The following is a 16,442-nucleotide window of genomic DNA, read 5'->3' as shown; positions in this document are numbered from 1 at the left end:
GGTGGATTAATTACTGTAAATGGAAAATCGGTGCTACTTTTATTTTTGTAGTAAAATTATTAAAACTGAACTGCTTGTTTTTATCGTAAAATCTACAGTCAATGTTTTTACAGTGCATTAATTACTGTAAATGCAAAATCGGTACAACTTTTATTTTTAACGTAAAATCCGTAAAACTGTACTTGCTCGTTTTTATCGTAAAATCTACAGTCGATGTTTTTACAGTGCATTACTGTAAATGGAAAATCGGTACTGCTTTTATTTTTATCGTAAAATTCGTAAAACTGAACAGCTTGTTTTTATTGTAAAATCTACATTCGATGTTTTTACAGTGCATTAATTACTGTAAATGGAAAATCGGTGCTTCTTTTATTTTTATCGTAAAATTCGTACAACTAAACTTGCCCGTTTTTATCGTAAAATCTATAGTCGATGTTTTTACAGTGCATTACTGTAAATGGAAAATCGGTACTGTTTTTATTTTTTTCGTAAAATTCGTAAAACTGAACAGCTTGTTTTTATTGTAAAATCTACATTCGATGATTTACAGTGGATTAATTACTGTAAATGGAAAATCGGTACTACTTTTATTTTTATCGTAAAATTCGTAAAACTAAACTTGCCCATTTTTATCGTAAAATTTATAGTCGATGTTTTTACAGTGCATTACTGTAAATGGAAAATCAGTACTACTTTTATTTTTATCGTAAAATTATTAAAACTGAGCAGCTTGTTTTTATCGTAAAATCTACATTCAATGTTTTTACAGTGCATTAATTACTGTAAATGTAAAATCGGTACTACTTTTATTTTTATCGTAAAATTCGTAAAACTGTACTTGCCCATTTTTATCGTAAAATCTACAGTCTAAGTTTTTACAGTGCATTACTGTAAATAGAAAATCGGTACTACTTTTATTTTTACCGTAAAACTAAACTTGCCCGTTTTTATCGTAAAATCTATAGTCGATATTTTTACAGTGCATTACTGTAAATGGAGAATCAGTACTACTTTTATTTTTATCGTAAAATTAGTAAAACTGAACAGCTTGTTTTTATCGTAAAATCTGCATTCTATGTTTTTACAGTGGATTAAGTACTTTAAATGGAAAATCGGTACTACTTTTATTTTTACCGTAAAACTAAACTTGCCCGTTTTTATCGTAAAATCTATAGTCGATATTTTTACAGTGCATTACTGTAAATGGAAAATCAGTACTACTTTTATTTTTATCGTAAAATTAGTAAAACTGAACAGCTTGTTTTTATCGTAAAATCTAAATTCAATGTTTTTACAGTGCATTCATTACTGTAAATGTAAAATCGGTACTACTTTTATGTTTATCATGAAATTCGTAAAACTGAACTTGCCCGTTTTTATCGTAAAATCTACATTCGATGTTTTTACAGTGGATTACTGTAAATGGAAAATCGGTACTACTTTTATTTTTATCGTAAAATTCGTAAAACTGTACTTGCCCGTTTTTATCGTAAAATCTACAGTCAATGTTTTTACAGTGCATTACTGTAAATGGAAAATCAGTACTACTTTTGTTTTTATCGTAAAGTTCGTAAAACTGAACAGCTTGTTTTTATCGTGAAATCTACATTTGATGTCTTTACAGTGCATTAATTACTGTAAATGGAAAATTGGTGCTACTTTTAATTTTATCGTAAAATTCGTTAAACTGAACTGCTTGATTTTATCATAAAATCTACAGTTGATGTTTTTACAGTGGATTACTGTAAATTGAAAATCGGTGCTACTTTTATTTTTGTAGTAAAATTAGTCAAACTGAACTGCTTGTTTTTATTGTATAATCTACAGTTGATGTGTTTACAGTGGATTACTGTAAATGGAAAATCAGTACTACTTTTATTTTTATCGTAAAGTTTGTAAAACTGAACAGCTTGTTTTTATCGTGAAATCTACATTCATTGTTTTTACAGTGTATTAATTACTGTAAATGTACAATCGGTGCTACTTTTATTTTTATCATGAAATTCGTAAAACTGAACTTGCCCGTTTTTATCGTAAAATCTACAGTCGATGTTTTTACAGTGCATTACTGTAAATGGAAAATCAGTTCTACTTTTATTTTTATCGTAAAGTTCGTAAAACTGAACAGCTTGTTTTTATCGTGAAATCTACATTCAATGTTTTTACAGTGCATTAATTACTGTAAATGTAAAATCGGTACGACTTTTATTTTTTTCGTAAAATTCGTAAAACTGAACTTGCCCGTTTTTATCGTAAAATCTACAGTCGATGTTTTTACAGTGCATTACTGTAAATGGAAAATCGGTACTGCTTTTATTTTTATCGTAAAATCCGTGAAACTGAACAGCTTGTTTTTATCGTAAAATCTACATTCGATGTTTTTACAGTGGATTAATTACTGTAAATGGAAAATCGGTACTACTTTTACTTTTATCGTAAAATTAGTAAAACTAAACTTTCCCGTTTTTATCGTAAAATCTATAGTCGATGTTTTTACAGTGCATTACTGTAAATGGAAAATCAGTACTACTTTTATTTTCATCGTAAAATTAGTAAAACTGAACAGCTTGTTTTTATCGTAAAATCTACATTCGATGTTTTTACAGTGCATTAATTACTGTAAATGTAAAATCAGTACGACTTATTTTTATCGTAAAATTCGTAAAACTGAACTTGCCCGTTTTTATCGTAAAATCTACAGTCGATGTTTTTACAGTGCATTACTGTAAATAGAAAATCGGTACTGCTTATCGTAAAATTTGAACAGCTTGTTTTTATCGTAAAATCTACATTCGATGTTTTTACAGTGCATTAATTACTGTAAATGGAAAATCGGTACTACTTTTATTTTTATCATGAAATTCGTAAAAACTGAACTTGTCCGTTTTTATCGTAAAATCTACAGTCGATGTTTTTACAGTGCATTATTGTAAATGGGAAATCAGTACTGCTTTTATTTTTATCGTAAAGTTCGTAAAACTGAAAAGCTTGTTTTTATCGTGAAATCTACATTCAATGTTTTTACAGTGCATTAATTACTGTAAGAAGAAAATCGGTGCTACTTTTAATTTTATCGTAAAATTCGTAAAACTGAACTGCTTGTTTTTATCATAAAATCTACAGTTGATGTTTTTACAGTGGATTACTGTAAAAATGAAAATCGGTGCTACTTTTATTTTTGTGGTAAAATTAGTAAAACTGAACTGCTTGTGTTTATTGTATAATCTACAGTTGATGTGTTTACAGTGCATTACTGTAAATGGAAAATCAGTACTACTTTTATTTTTATCGTAAAATGAGTAAAACTGAACAGCTTGTTTTTATCGTAAAATCTACATTCAATGTTTTTACAGTGCATTAATTACTGTAAATGGAAAATCGGTACTACTTTTATTTTTATCATGAAATTCGTAAAACTGAACATGCCCGTTTTTATCGTAAAATCTACAGTCGATGTTTTTACAGTGCATTACTGTAAATGGAAAATCGGTACTACTTTTATTTTTATCGTAAAGTTCGTAAAACTGAACAGCTTGTTTTTATCGTAAAATCTACATTCGATGTTTTTACAGTGCATTAATTACTGTAAATGTAAAATCGGTACGACTTTTATTTTTATCGTAAAATTCGTAAAACTGAACTTGCCCGTTTTTATCGTAAAATCTACAGTCGATGTTTTTACAGTGCATTACTGTAAATGGAAAATCGGTACTACTTTTATTTTTATCGTAAAGTTCGTAAAACTGAACAGCTTGTTTTTATCGTAAAATCTACAGTCGATGTTTTTACAGTGCATTAATTACTGTAAATGGAAAATCGGTGCTTCTTTTATTTTTATCGTAAAATTCGTAAAACTAAACTTGCCCGTTTTTATCGTAAAATCTATAGTCGATATTTTTACAGTGCATTACTGTAAATGGAAAATCAGTACTACTTTTATTTTTATCGTAAAATTAGTAAAACTGAACAGCTTGTTTTTATCGTAAAATCTACATTCGATGTTTGTACAGTGGATTAATTACTGTAAATGGAAAATTGGTACTGCTTTTATTTTTATTGTAAAGTTCGTAAAACTGAACAGCTTGTTTTTATCGTGAAATCTACATTTGATGTTTTTACAGTGCATTAATTACTGTAAATGGAAAATCGGTGCTACTTTTATTTTTATCATAAAGTTCGTAAAACTGAACAGCGTGTTTTTCTCGTGAAATCTACATTTGATGTTTTTACAGTGGATTACTGTAAATTGAATATCGGTGGTACTTTTATTTTTGTGGTAAAATTAGTCAAACTGAACTGCTTGTGTTTATTGTATAATCTACAGTTGATGTGTTTACAGTGCATTACTGTAAATGGAAAATCAGTACTACTTTTATTTTTATCGTAAAATTAGTAAAACTGAACAGCTTGTTTTTATCGTAAAATCTACATTCAATGTTTTTACAGTGCATTAATTACTGTAAATGGAAAATCGGTACTACTTTTATTTTTATCATGAAATTCGTAAAACTGAACTTGCCCGTTTTTATCGTAAAATCTACAGTCGATGTTTTTACAGTGCATTACTGTAAATGGAAAATCGGTACTACTTTTATTTTTATCGTAAAGTTTGTAAAACTGAACAGCTTGTTTTTATCGTAAAATCTACATTCAATGTTTTTACAGTGCATTAATTACTGTAAATGTAAAATCGGTCCGACTTTTATTTTTATCGTAAAATTCGTAAAACTGAACTTGCCCGTTTTTATCGTAAAATCTACAGTCGATGTTTTTACAGTGCATTACTGTAAATGGAAAATCGGTACTACTTTTATTTTTATCGTAAAGTTCGTAAAACTGAACAGCTTGTTTTTATCGTAAAATCTACAGTCAATGTTTTTACAGTGCATTAATTACTGTAAATGGAAAATCGGTGCTACTTTTATTTTTATCGTAAAATTCGTAAAACTAAACTTGCCCGTTTTTATCGTAAAATCTATAGTCGATATTTTTACAGTGCATTACTGTAAATGGAAAATCAGTACTACTTTTATTTTTATCGTAAAATTAGTAAAACTGAACAGCTTGTTTTTATCGTAAAATCTACATTCGATGTTTTTACAGTGGATTAATTACTGTAAATGGAAAATCGGTACTACTTTTATTTTTATCGTAAAATTCGTAAAACTAAACTTGCCCGTTTTTATCGTAAAATCTATAGTCGATGTTTTTACAGTGCATTACTGTAAATGGAAAATCGGTACTACTTTTATTTTTATCGTAAAATTCGTAAAACTGAACAGCTTGTTTTTATCGTAAAATCTACATTCGATGTTTTTACAGTGGATTAATTACTGTAAATGGAAAATCGGTACTACATTTATTTTTATCGTAAAATTCGTAAAACTAAACTTGCCCGTTTTTATCGTAAAATCTATAGTCGATGTTTTTACAGTGCATTACTGTAAATGGAAAATCAGTACTACTTTTATTTTTATCGTAAAATTAGTAAAACTGAACAGCTTGTTTTTATCGTAAAATCTACATTCGATATTTTCACAGTGGATTAATTACTGTAAATGGAAAATCGGTACTGCTTTTATTTTTATCGTAAAGTTCGTAAAACTGAACAGCTTGTTTTTATCGTGAAATCTACATTCGATGTTTTACAGTGCATTAATTACTGTAAATGGAAAATCGGTGCTACTTTTATTTTTATCATAAAGTTCGTAAAACTGAACAGCTTGTTTTTCTCGTGAAATCTACATTTGATGTTTTTACAGTGGATTACTGTAAATTGAAAATCGGTGGTACTTTTATTTTTGTGGTAAAATTAGTAAAACTGAACTGCTTGTGTTTATTGTATAATCTACAGTTGATGTGTTTACAGTGCATGACTGTAAATGGAAAATCAGTACTACTTTTATTTTTATTGTAAAATTCGTAAAACTGAACTTGCCTCACTTTATCGTAAAATCTACAGTCAATGTTTTTACAGTGGATTACTGTAAATGGAAAATCGGTACTACTTTTATTTTTATCGTAAAATCCGTAAATCTGAACTTGCCCGATTTTATCATAAAATCTAGTCGATGTGTTTACAGTGCATTACTGTAAATGGAAAATGAGTACCACAGTTATTTCTAATGTAAAATTGTAGCGACTGAGCTGCAAGTTTTTGTTTTTTTCTTCAATCTACAATTGTTGTTTACACCATGCAGTTTTATAAATGTAAAATAGTTGCCACTTTTGTTTTTACAATTAAATTAAAATTAAATTAGTGAGCTGACTTTTTTTTTTTTACTGTAAAATCCACTGCTGTTGTTTTACAGCACATTAAACAGTTGCACTTTTTTTTTTACAGTAAAATGTTCAGTTATTGTCGCCCGGCACGGCACGAGGGTAACCTTGTCATGATTTCTATTCACTTTTCATTCATCAGTAGATTTTATTTGGTACATGATGTAATGATAAGTGTGACCAGTAGACGGCAGTCACACATAAGAGATACGTGTGGACTGCAAGATGATGCCAGAAAACAACAGCAATGTTAAATGTTCCATTGAGAATACAGAACATTACACACGGCGCTCAAAAATCTGTCAAAATGTTTTAGTACGACTTTGATAGTCTATGAAGGCACACCGCTTGATGGATCGTCTCACTATGGCGACCATAGTCAGACGTACTGTGCTTCAACATAGGGTATTATTATGCTGTTATGGTATAAGGACATATTATCTGATGTTTTGTTTTGCAATTATATGCAAAACCAACTAGGGTTGTCCCGATACCAATATTTTGGTACCGGCACCAAAATGTATCTCGATACTTTCCGATACTTTTCTAAATAAAGGGGACCACAAAAAAATGTCATTACTGTCTTTACTTTAACAAAAAATCTTAGGGTACATGAAACATATGTTTAGTATTGCAATTTAGTCCTTAAATAAAATAGTGAACATACTAGACAAAATGTGAGGATTGTGGAACTTGGAAAAATTTCACTTTCTTTTTAATGGGAATTTCGGGAAAATGTTGTAAAATGTTAAAAGTTGAATGTTCTGAATAGTTGGTGTTGGAATTTTTCAAATCGGTCGGGAAATAGTACGCCCAAGTACCCCCATTTGGATACAGTAGCATAGTAGGCCTTAGTAATCGTTAAAAACAATTTATTTACCAAGTATATTTAATATTTATGGCCACTTTAACATTACGCTAGGGTTGTCCCCATACCAATATTTTGGTACCGGTACCAGAATGTATTTCAGTACTTTTCTAAATAAAGGGGACCAAAAAAAATGTCATTATTGTCTTTATTTGAACAAAAAATGTTAGTGTACATGAAACATATGTTTATTATTGTCATTTAGTCCTTAAATAAAATAGTGAACATACTAGACAACTTGTCTCTTAGTAGTAAGTAAACAAACAAAGACTCCTAATTAGTCTGCAGTAACATATCGTGTCATTTATAAACCTATTATTAAAGTGGTACTTTTCAGAGGTGGTATAGTACTGAATATGATTCACTATACTAGTACCTGCGAATACGTGTTCTTCCACCGCGTACACAGGCAGTTTCTGATTGGTTGAGTATTGATAATTCATGAGAGCGGGGTGTAACATGAGGAACACCTGTCAATCAAAACGGTTTCGTTTTCATTTCCAAGCTGAACCTTTGATGTAAACAAAGCAAGATGTTCTTGTGAAGGGAGTGTTTCACATTGTTGAGGTGTACCTAATGTTGTGACACGCATGTGTGTGTGTGTGTGTGTGTGTGTGTGTGTGTGTGTGTGTGTGTGTGTGTGTGAACACATGTGTCAGTGCCCCCCCCCCCCCCCTCACAGAGGAACCTGACACCTTGGCCAAAAGTGTGTTTGTAGGTCTGTTGGTGACAGATGGTGGGCTGACATGACTTCTCATGTGTCAGCAGACTGGACCCAGTCTTACTTCCCTCTATTTGCTAAAAAGCAACTTTTCTAACCTATTGGTGCTTCTTTTTGTGTACGTTTGCTTCTTTTATGAATTTATTATGGCTCTACTGAAAATGTGAGCAAAAGTCAAAAGTATACATACCGCAATGTTAATATTTGCTTACATGTCCCTTGGCAAGTTTACCTGCAATAAGGCGCTTTTGCTAGCTTCTGCTTGACCACTTGACCACTAAATTGCTGCAGTTCAGCTACATTTGGTTGGTTTTCTGACATGGACTTGTTTCTTCAGCATTGTCCACACCTATAAGTCAGGACTTTGGGAAGGCCATTCTAAAACCTTCATTCTAGCCTGATTTAGCCATTCCTTTACCACTTTTGAGGTGTGTTTGGGGTCATTGTGGTCACCTGTTTGACTGTAGCTTGCGTTCTGATCAGCAGTGGCTTGTATGCGGGAATTAGCATCACAGATAGATGGTCTGAGGAGCCGTGGTGGGGGCGGGGTGCAGCTTTAAACGCGTGTTTAATATTGCTGTACACCATGTCCAGCGTGCAGCTTTTAACACGTGCTTAATATTGCTGTACACCATGTCCAGCATGCAGCTTTTAACGCGTGCTTGTCAAGGCTTGGTAAAAGGATATGACTCAGATGCAGAGTAGGGAACTTAGACAGGCTTTTATTTTGACAGCTTCCTTTTCACCTCCAAAGTCAAGGATTACAATATCTATTTTATCCAAAAACTATCCGGCAAAAAAGGTTCCAAAAAATAGGAACAACCAAAATTCGCTCCGAACGGAGGAAAACACAAAAGCAAAGACGAACTATAATTAATATATGCTATAAAATGTATAAACAAAAAACGCTCCAACAGGAGGAAGAAACAACAACTATGAAAAATTCTATACTATCTAATCTAATAAAGTATTAACAAAAATTGTCACTCAAAAATGTGAGGAAAGAATGAAAAATAACTGAAACTTACCACTTCGGCTGAATAAACTAAATAACAAAAAATCACTCTGCTGAGGAGGAAGAAAGGAAAACTCAAAATAGCAACGAAGGGATTCAGAATCAAAGAACATAAGCACAAGACGAGGCAAGGCAAGACAAGGCATGGACATGGGCATGGATGCTAGAGAGCACGAATAAACGAAACAATCTGGCACAGAACAAAGGAAGGAGTGGGCTTATAAGACACATGAGGGTAATAGGGAACAGGTGGAAACAATTAGGGAATCGGGATGACGTCAGACTGATGACACAAAAGGAAGGGCAAGTGACCTGAAACGAGAGGAGAGTTACTTTTCAAACTAAAACATGCACATCACAAGACAGAAAAAACCAAGACAAGACATCCCTCACCGCGGTGTGACAGTGCTTAATATTGCTGTACACCATGTCCAGAGTGCAGCTTTTAACGCGTGCTTAATATTGCTGTACACCATGTCCAGCGTGCAGCTTTTAACGCGTGCTTAATATTGCTGTACACCATGTCCAGCGTGCTTCCACCCCTGGTTGCAAAATTCACATATTGATGGAAATGGGGGAACACAGTTTTCATGTTAGTGTGATTAAAGTCCCCTGCCACTAATGCAACAAAATTTCGTTCTTATCTGAAGAGTCTAAGTCTAAGTCTAATTGTCCTGTTGGAACACCCAACTGCGCCCAAGACCCAACCTCCGGGCTGATGATTTTAGCTTGTCCTGAACAATTTGGAGCTAATCCTCCTTTTTCATTGTCCCATTTAAAGCAGCAGTTCCATTGGCAGCAAAACAGGCCCAGAGCATAATACTACCACCACCATGCTTGACGGTAGGCTTGGTGTTCCTGGGACCTTTTCTCCTCCAAACATATTGCTGGGTATTGTGGCCAAATAGCTCCATTTTTGTATCATCTGACATCACATGGACAAAGATAAGACCTTCTGGAGGAAAGTTCTGTGGACAATGAATCCAAACACACCTCAAAAGTGGTAAAGGAATGGCTAAATCAGGCTAGAATGACGGTTTTAGAATGGCCTTCCCAAAGTCCTGACTTAAAGGTGTGGACTATGCTGAAGAAACAAGTCCATGTCAGAAAAGCAACACATTTAGCTGAACTGCAGCAATTTTATATATATTTAAGTCATATAGACATTTATTAGAGCTGTTATCTACGCCATGGAGGAATGTAGTTCATCACAGAACGTGCACCCAATGGTATTAAAAAAGTGTTTGTATTAAATTGAGAATTATTTTGTGCAGCCATAGAGGACTGTTAGGCGGCCATCTTGAGACCAAGGCTTAGTGATGCGAGGACGACATCATCACATGTCAGTCACCCGACGAAAAAACATCTTTATTTCCTCGCTTGTTCGCCCTAAAATCTGATTTTGCTTTCAAAAACAAAAGACAATTTCCTGTCTCTGGTGTTGCGGTGAAAGCATTCCCACGGGAAAAGCAGTCCTGGCTCATACTGAGCTCTTTCCTCTCAGATGAGCTTTCATCTGAAGGCCGCAGGGTAACGGGAGATAAATCCCATCCTAATGTGGCCTTTGCCATGCTCGGCCCATTAAAGGATGCTGTATTGATTGTAAATAAGATCCCTAATTCAAGGATGGACCAGACCTTTCATGTCTTTTATTTTGTTAAAAAACCAACGCAGGCTGCAATATGAGCAAGACTTAAGATGTCGTAATAATCAAATGTAGAACTAAAGCATTACAGTCAGTTTTTCTTAATAATCCTTTCTAAAAGCTCCCACAAAGACCAAATTGGGCGAAAACTGAAGCAATTTTTCCCATAAGAAATCTTTTAAATCCAATTAATCTGTTCCAAATACTCAAAATATGACAAGTGAAAACTGTATCACGATATAAGTGTTTTATATATCGATAATTATAGGTATTTTTATGACCTATGGAAAATAAGGAGCAGGAGAAAAATTTATTTAACTTCAAATGTGACATACTCTGATTATAATCCCTCAGCTATCAAGGCAGAAAGGAAATGTCAACACAAACATGGAAAACAAACAATGTCAACAAAATAGTCAAATCACATTGAACACTTAACTATAATCTCTTAAAATGAAGGAATATGTAAGAAATGCTTCATAAAGTGTGAGAAAATAGTGTGAAAATGTAAACATAAAAACCTGAGAAGAACTATTTTCTGCAGGTTTAGTGGCAGGAAGTTACAGCTGTGCTCTAAAGGGTGAGCGCAGCTAAGGTGGTGTGGTATCAGCGGTCTTGCCTTGCATCATTTACAGACCACATTGGTCTGACTACGGTCCCTTTGAAAAAAAATCCCCCAAATGTACTTTTCCTCTTTTAAGCACAATTTCTTCATGTTGACTTTCTCTTCTCACTCCATGCAAAGAATCAACCAAACTTGATAGTTGATACTGTCACCTGATTGGCTGTCAGCGTGTCACTCCCACTGATTAGTGATCACTTCCTGCGTTGCTAGGTTACCAGAGAGCGAGTGTCTTTGTTCATGCAACCAACCTGGCTTTGCTACTTTTGTCTGATCAAACACATTTTTCATTGATATGCGTTACATATGTTGATATCGTTTTATGTGCGTTGTTTGGGCCAAATGAATGAATTCCCTTCCTAAGGTAAATTAAGCAATTACAATAAAGATTAGAATAATTATTACAGCAATAAAATAAAGGTGACCAAACATATTTTTATAATATGTAATTTAAATTTGTGTTATCATGTTCTTTTTGTTCCGTTATCGATCGCTCCAAAGTTATTTCCCCTATTTTTCAGGAAATGGGATAATGAACAAATGATGACATTTTGGGGCTGATCCGGATTCAAGACTTACTTTACCCAGACAGGTCCTGGCCAAGGCCTGTGTTTTCCCACTCTTTTTCTCATTGCAAAAAGCCAATAAAATGCCAATAAAATACCAAGAAAAATCCAATCAAAAGTCAATAAAATGCCAATAAAAAGCCAATAAAATGCCAATAAATTGCCAATAAAATGCCAATAAAAAAACAATAAAAAGCCAATAAAATACGAATAAAATAACAATACAATGCCAATAAAAAGCCAATTAAAAGTCAATAAAATGCCAATAAATTGCCAATAAAATGCCAATAAAAAAACAATAAAAAGCCAATAAAATACGAATAAAATGCCAATAAAATGCCAATAAAATGCCAATAAAAAGCCAATTAAAAGTCAATAAAATGCCAATAAAAAGCCAATCAAAAGTCAATAAAAAGTCAATACAATACCAACAAATTAACAATAAAAAGCCAATAAAATGCAAATAAAAAGCCAATAAAATGCCAATAGAGGCCAATAAAAAGCCAATAAAAAGTCAATAAAAAGTCAATAAAAAGTCAATAAGAAGCCAATAAAATGCCAATAAAAAGCCAAAGAAAGACAATAAAATGCCAATAGAAAGCCAATAAAAAGCCTACAAAATACCAATAAAATACCAATAAAATATTAATAAAATGCCAATAAATTGCAATTGCAATAAAAAAGCAAATAAAAAGCCAATAGAAAGACAATAAAATACCAATAAAAAGCCAATCAAAAGTCAATAAAAAGCCAATAAAATACGAATAAAATAACAATAAAATGGCAATAAAATGCCAATAAAATGCCAATAAAAAGCCAATAAAAAGCCAATAAAAAGCCAATAAAATGCCAATAAAAAGCCAATCAAAAGTCAATAAAATGCCAATAAAATGCCAATAAATACCCCCAAAAATACCAATAAAAAGCCAATAAAAAGCCAATAAAAAAGCCAATAAAATGCCTATAGAAAGACAATAAAATACCAATAAAAAGCCAATCAAAAGTCAATAAAATGCCAATAAAAAGCCAATAAAATACGAATAAAATAACAATAAAATGCCAATAAAATGCCAATAAAAAGCCAATCAAAAGTCAATAAAATGCCAATAAAATGTCAATAAATACCCCAAAAAATACCAATAAAAAGCCAATAAAACGCCAATAAAATGCCTATAGAAAGCCAACAAAAAGCCTATAGAATACCAATAAAATGTCAATAAAATGCTAATAAAGTCTCAATAAAATGCCAAAAAAATTGCAGAAAAAAGCCAATAAAATGCCAATAAAATCCCAATAAAAGTGGCCAGAAATGGTCCCCGGGCCGCTGCAGGGGGCATGACCAGTAGTCAGTTGAACCCTAATGACCCACTAGTACGAAATGGCTCTGGGTGACTCACCTTCTTTATCAAAGTTCTCGCACTTGAAACTTTCTTTGGCCCCCATGGTGGATTATTTTGCAGTCAACGAGCCCACAGATGAGTCACCATCAAATTAATAGATGCAGTACTAGTACAGTAGAACATTTCTTAGTGTATGTATATGTATATACGTGTACGTGTACGTGTGTGTGTGTGTGTGTGTGTGTGTTGGTGGTTGTATGGTCGAACGCCCCTCAAAGTGCATTTTCAGCCGAGCTGAGCTGGAAGCGCCTGAGATGGTTTGCTTCCGCTTCCGCACGTCTGCTGGCCATCACGCTGCTTCTTGGCTTCCCTGCGCTCGGCCGGAACACCGACGGGGTCAGATTGAGCGAGGCTTGCACTCCCTCGCTCTCTCTCTCTCTCGCCATCTAGCACGTCAAGAAGGTTCACTTCCTCGCCATCCTGTCAGCAACTCACACGACTCCTGGTGCACTCGTCCTTGTTAGCTTCATTATTCTTATTACAAACCCTGTTTCCATATGAGTTGGGAAATTGTGTTAGATGTAAATATAAACGGAATACAATGATTTGTAAGTGCAAGTTAAAGCTCTACTATGCAAAGCGAAAGCCATTTATCAACAACACCCAGAAACGCCGCCGGCTTCTCTGGGCCCGAGATCATCTAAGATGGACTCATGCAAAGTGGAAAAGTGTTCTGTGATCTGACGAGTCCACATTTCAAATTGTTTTTGGAAATATTCGACATTGTGTCATCCGGACCAAAGGAGAAGCGAACCATCCAGACTGTTATCGACGCAAAGTTCAAAAGCCAGCATGTGTGATGGTATGGGGGTGCATTAGTGCCCAAGACATGGGTAACTTACACATCTGTGAAGGCACCATTAATGCTGAAAGGTACATACAGGTTTTGGAACAACATATGCTGCCATCTAAGTGCTGTCTTTTTCATGGACGCCCCTGCTTATTTCAGCAAAACAATGCCAAGCCACATTCAGCACGTGTTACAACAGCGTGGCTTTGTAAAAAAGAGTGCGGGTACTTTCCTGGACAACCTGCAGTCCAGACTTTTGATTCATGCACTTGCCGCTTATTGCTCGCTTTCCCCCACAATGCATTGTGGCGGTCACAGCATGAAATGTGCACCACTTTCATCCCTGACATAATTGACCATGCCGCATGTGCTTGACATTTTTACAGGGCGAAACAAAAAGTAAGCAAAAAAATTTTCTGAAAAAGCATAATTAATGTTTTTACAAACAATATTAACACTAATTATAAGAATAAAATATTAACTAACAATAATACAAATAAATATAACTGCAATCATAATGATAAGTAGTATTACAACTAATTATAACAATAAAATAATAATATTTAATACTACAAATAATTATAAGAATACAATAATGAATAATTAAAATAAATATAACAGTAATAATAATACAAAAATAAAACAAATTATAAAAATAAAATAATAAATAACACAAATAATTATAGAATACAACAAATAATCATATAAATACATATAATATTAATAAATAATAATACAACTAATTATAAAGATAAAATAATAATAAATAATACAACTAATTATAAGAATTAAATAATAATACAATAAATAAATAAAATAGTAATACTAAATAATTATACAACTAATTATAAAATAATAATAGTAAAGCTAAGTATAAGAATAAAATAATAAATAACAATAATAACAATAAATATAACAGCAATAATAATAATACATACTATTACAACTAATAAAAATAAAATGATATAATTAATCAAACTAATTATAAGAATAAAATAATACATAATATGATCAAAATAATTATTACAGTAATAATAATAAAACGAATTATAAAAATAAAATAAGAAATAAGAAAAATAATTATAGAATAAAATAATAATTTACATAAATATAATAGTTAAAATAATAAAACTAATTATACAAATAAAATAATAACTAATTATAGGGTTAAAATAATAAATAATACAATAAATAAATATAATAGTAATAATAAATGATAATTAAACTAAATATAAAATAATAATAACAAAACTAAGTATAAGAATAAAATAATAAATAATATACACAATTCTAATAATGATAAATAATATTAATAAAAAAATAAAACATAGTTAAACAAATCGCTTTTTTTGTCTTTTATTTTTATTTTTATAAATGACACAAAGAAGACTAAACCTTCCAAAGAGGTTCATTAGGTCTTAAAAGAAATTATGCGATTTTGTTATTGTTATAGCCAGAACTGCGTTTCTTTCCTTAGCTGACGGCGCACGTCCTTGGCTTTTTGACGGAGACTCTGGTCGAAACGAAAAGAAAGCCAAAAAAATCCCAGAAAAAGCATACCGGTAGTCAATATGTTTACAAATATTATTAACACTAATTATAAGAATAAAATACTAAATAATACAAATAAATATAACAGCAATAATAATGATGAATAGTATTACAACTATTTATAAGAATAAAGGTGTGTGGTTGACTTGTGTTGGTGTGTGTGTGTGTGTGTGTGTGTGTGTGTGTGTGTGTGTGTGTGTGTGTGTGTGCGTGTGTGTGTGTGCTGCGTTGAAAAAAAGCGGAGGCACACCACCAGCAGAAATCATTAAAAAAATGAAACTCAGTTGACAGTAAAAAGTCATTAGATATGACTTTAAAGCATAACCAAGCATGCATCAATATAGCTCTTGTCTCAAAGTAGGTGTACTGTCACCACCTGTCACATCACACTGTCGGATTAATTGTATCTAAGTTATCACAAAACTTTGTGTTGCCATGAGTTCCCTTGCAAGAAGACAAAAGCTGCCTTTGAACCTACCAAGAAGAAGGCTTGTAAAACTCTACTGTGTAGGATGGGAAGCAACATGAAGGTGTTCTGTTTCTTTGATGTATTGTAATCAACAGAAAGATATTGTCTTGACCCGAGATCTACAAAGCGAAGAGGAAGCAGGACCCGACTCCCCTCCAGGGACCTCTTCTTTGAACTGTTTACAACCATTGAACTGTTCTGTAATCAAAGGCGATGGCTGTTTACGACCCCCCATCCCTTAGAAACAGCTGTTGCCATGTAATCACGGAAAGTCCAAATAAAAGAGGCGTACAATCTTTCGCCAGAGCGTGGTGGAACTGTACAAAGAGTACAGTCCAGATGTTTTCCTCTCAATTGAGCCAAATTTAATTCTGTCTCTGTTTAATTCCTTGCTTCTAGTCTTGTTTAATAGATGTCATCAGTGTTTGAACCTGACACACACCCTGACTTATTTTGACTTTTTTTGCTGTTTTCCTGTGTGTAGTGTTTTAGTTCTTGTCTTGCGCTCCTATTTTG

General features: G+C 32.8%; 1 protein-coding gene across 3 annotated transcripts in view; it reads left to right on the top strand.

Moving 5' to 3' along the window:
* Window positions 1–16,442, top strand: part of tanc2b (tetratricopeptide repeat, ankyrin repeat and coiled-coil containing 2b) — a 335,698-nt gene that overhangs the window by 65,873 nt on the left and 253,383 nt on the right. The window lies entirely within an intron of this gene.

The sequence above is a fragment of the Nerophis lumbriciformis genome, linkage group LG39 (assembly GCF_033978685.3).
Source record: "Nerophis lumbriciformis linkage group LG39, RoL_Nlum_v2.1, whole genome shotgun sequence".
Lineage (NCBI taxonomy): Eukaryota > Metazoa > Chordata > Actinopteri > Syngnathiformes > Syngnathidae > Nerophis > Nerophis lumbriciformis.
The sequence above is the reverse complement of the archived record's forward strand: the minus strand, read 5'-3'. Positions and strand labels throughout refer to the sequence as shown.